We start from the raw sequence: 4,342 nt of genomic DNA on the forward strand, positions 1-4,342 counted from the left end.
CGCAGCAGCAGCGTCAACATCTTCGCCATGTGTATCAGTCTGAATCGTAATTCCCCATGGTGTCATCTTCTTCTTCGTCCTCAACGTCCTCGAACGTTGGCTTCTTCTTGATCAACTCTTGTATGTCCATAGCACGACAGGCAATCTTTTCGCCGGTGTCATTGACGTGATGGTTCTCAAAGATATTAGGAACATCTGTGTTATCTTGTACATCAGGAGCAGTGTAAGCATCATCTTGTTGTGCAACTTCATTAAACGAATTCCTCTGCTCAAACCTTTGCAATACTCTCCAGTCATTGCTACGTGCAAATGTGTCTTCCAAGAAAAATATGTGTGTTGCTTGATTTGCCAAAATAAAAGGCTCGTTGGTCTGGTACGCCGCCTTGACATTGATGGATTTGAAATAATCATCAGCTCTGGGTTTTGCGATCCTGGAAAACAGGTTATACCAACGACAGCACAACAGAACCACACACCGATGATCCTCGAAACTGGAGATATACTGCAACTGAACAATGTATGTTATGTTAGCATACATTTCAGTTCTCTCTTTGTCATACGTATCTGTGCTCATGATGGCACTGTTTTGTGTCTTCCTACCTTCGTCTCGTGCAAGGGTGTTGTAGCGCACATATCCAACAACGCAAGATTCATAATGTCTTACCCGAGTATCAGGACCCATTGCTAGTGAGTAAAGGGCATCATCAACTGCCTGCCCATCCTCCCGCATCTTCTTAACCCATGGTTAGAAAATAGACAAGTTGATCAACTTATGTACTCAATATATTAAAAAAACTGACAGTGCACTTCAAAAGCTTACATGGTTCTTGAACCATTTCACAAATCCTGCCATAACCAGTTTGTCAATGTTTCTTGGATTTTGCGGTAGTAACTCCTCTTTGTAGATGCTGCACAACATAGTGATCGCGTCAAACATCTAAATATATAAGAATGTGTTGCAAGTTTAGTAGATTACGGTGTATAAGCTGCAGTGCTGCACTTACTTGATATAAGGTAGTATCTCAGGACAGTTATTCAACACATACCAAACCATTTTGTCCAAATCTTTAGGTTTGTCCTCTTGTCAACTCTTCCCTGTAACTCGAACAGAATAATCGAAAACATTGAGCGCGGGATTGTCTTCACCCACCTCTTTGCTAAGCTGATCAGATGTTTCAATGTATTTTGAGCAGAATGTCAACGCTTCTGTAGCAATGTAGGCCTCTGCAATGGAACCCTCGGGTCTAGCTCTGTTCCTAACATAGCCCTTGAAAGTGCCTAGCCGCCTTTCAATAGGGTACATCTAGCCATACTGTACTGGACCTCTAAGTAGTGCCTCATCAGGTAGATGAACAGCCAAATGCACCATCACATCAAAGAAGGCTGGAGGATATATCTTCTCAAGGTTGCATAGGATAGTTGGTATCTTGTCTCTAAGACGCTCCAAAGCATCTATCCTGATATTTCTACTACTGAGTCCCCTGAAGAATTGTCCCAACTCTGCAACTGCTCTGTATAAGTCAGGGCGGCCCAATCCTCTAAGGATAACAGGTAAACCCCTTTGAAGTAGGACGTGGCAGTCATGAGTTTTCAACCCTTGTACCTTGTTTCCATCTGCACTGACTTTCCTTTCAGGGTTGGAAGCAAATCCATGTGGGAATCTCACACGTGACAGGACCTCGCAGAATTCTTTTCTTTTTACCTTGTCCAAGACGTACACAGCTGGTGCCATATCCCGTGGTTTACTTTCATCTTGCACCTGCAAATCCTTTCTGATACCCAAGTGTGTCAAATCAATCCTAGATTTTAAGGTATCTTTCATTTTGCCTTCAATGTTAAGAAGTGTGCCGATAATGTTGTCACATATATTTTTCTCGATGTGCATCACATCAAGATTATGCCGCAGATCCAAATCTTTCCAATACTCCAAGTCCCACAAAGTGGACCTGCGGGTAAACAATAATCTCTCTTCTACCGTGCCATGCTTCCTTTTCTCACTACCATTACCAGGATGGTTTCCTGGTGTAATATGGCTGACCTTCTCTAATTCCACTTGCAACTCATCGGCGGTGAGCCTCTTTGGCGCATCACGGTTTTCATGCTTTGCATTGAACACATGTCTTCGGTATTTTCTAGGATGCGGCTTGTCCTTGGCAAGGAAACGACGGTGTCCAATGTAACAGATCTTGCTAAGTATTGCGTATGACAGCGGATTCCTGTCACAGCGAACACATGCATTGTAACCATGTGTCCTTCGCCCTGACATAGTGCCCAAAGCTGGAAAATCATGCATGCACCAAATTACAAGAGCACGCAGAAAGAAATCATTTGGTGGGCTGCTATATAGGTCTCGAGTGAGAACACCCTTCCATAGCTGTTGAAGTTCCTCCACAAGAGGCTCCATGAACAAATCAAAATCCTTTCCAGGACTTTTTGGACTTGGGATGAGCAAGGCCATCATGTAGTTTGATTCTTTGGTGCAGACATTTGGAGGCATGTTGTAAGGGATAACAAGCACTGGCCACATGCTATATGTGGCGCTTTGGTGGCCAAATGGGTTAAATCCATCTGAAGCTAAGCCAAGTCTAATGTTTCTTGGGTCAGCAGCAAACTCTTTGTGTTTATCATTGAAGCTTTTCCACTCACTACCATGAGATGGATGGCTCATTACATTCTGATCTCTGTACTCCTGGTTCCTAGAATGCCACAGTACATCCTCTCTTGTTTCAGCATCATGAAACAACCTCTGCAATCTTGGTGTAATTGGAAAATGTCTCAGAACATTATGAGGAACCCTCTACACAGCATCGCCATCTTTCCATCTTGATGATTTGCATTTCGGGCATTCACTTAAGTTGGCATAATACTTCCAGAACAGAACACAATAATTCTTACAAACATGGATCATATCATATCCAATTCCAACTGCACGAAGGAAATTCTTCATTTTACTGTAGGTGTGTGGCAGCTCAGACGCATCTGGGAAAGATTTGCGGAAAGCAGCCAACATCACATCGAATGATTTGTTGGTCATCCGCTCAGATGTCTTCACCTGAAGAAAGGTGGCCATAGCTGAGAATACTGACAGCTTATTTCCTGGGGTGACAGCAAGTTGCATTATTCCAACATGCGGGCCCACTGTTTTTCTTCTGCAGGTGAAAGTTCACGGAATGCACGAGCATTTCGTAGCATTGTTTCAATGTTGGTCAAACTCACTGGCTCCGCCACCACCACCTCCTCCTCCTCTTCCACCTGAGCATCAAGCAGATCAAGATGGTGATCTGCTACTTCCACGTAGTCAATAACATTGACGTTCACAGCTTCACCATGATGAACCCACCTAGTATATGTGACTGACATCCCATACAAGTGTAGATGATTTTGCACAGTTGACTGGGGTCTTGTAACTAAATTCATACAACTGCTACACAGGCAGAGCACATCTGATTTCGGACCACCATACTCAGCTCTGATAAAGTTCATGAAGTTTTCAACCCCCTCGACATATGCAGCGGAGAATCTTCAAGCAGAAGTTATCCAAGTCTTGTCCATCTGTTAGACATACAAATTAGTTCTTCTACTAGATATTACAGGAAAAACATATATGCTTTTTTATGAAGTCCAGAAAAAAATACCTAGGTCGATGTCTAAAGCTATGGCAAGATATTTGGACGAGCAGATCTAAGTAACGAAATATATGTAAAGCTAATTCAGCAAACAGATTTGAGTGCTAAATTATGGTAGGCTGTTTCAGCAGTCAATGAGGCCGAGCACACAGCCATCGAACTATCGAAGGCCATCGCAGCAACAAAGATCGAGTATAAAACGGTGTAGAGCTATTTCACCTAACAGATTGGCTACTAGACCATGGCAATCTACATCACAATAAATATATGGCAGGATATTTTAGCAACTAATCGGCCTTGGCATGCCATCTCAGCAAACTACTTCGGCAAGGAAGCTTGAGTGCAGAACATGGCAAGGAAGCTTCTTAAGCAGAGCATATTGACAGTAAACTACTTTGGCAAACAGTGAGATTAATAGCATCTATCAGCTAACATTCAGCGCTACACCGACATGAACGGGGCCTCAGTCTAGAATGCACGTACCGTGGGAGAAGCTGATCACCGTGCGTATCCACATGAACGTCACCAGCGGTGGCAGCGCTGACCGCCGTGCGCCTCCACAAGAACGTAGCCAGAGGTGGCGGCACGGCTAGAGGACGGCAGTCTACGAGAGCGTACTATGGGAGCGAGAGGATCGCCATGCGTCCCCTCGACGAACCGCGGCGCCGACATATCGGCGCGGCGGGGAGGGCGGCTTTGGCAGAGCGAATGGAGTG

Source organism: Triticum dicoccoides, chromosome 2B (genome assembly GCF_002162155.2).
Source record: "Triticum dicoccoides isolate Atlit2015 ecotype Zavitan chromosome 2B, WEW_v2.0, whole genome shotgun sequence".
Lineage (NCBI taxonomy): Eukaryota > Viridiplantae > Streptophyta > Magnoliopsida > Poales > Poaceae > Triticum > Triticum dicoccoides.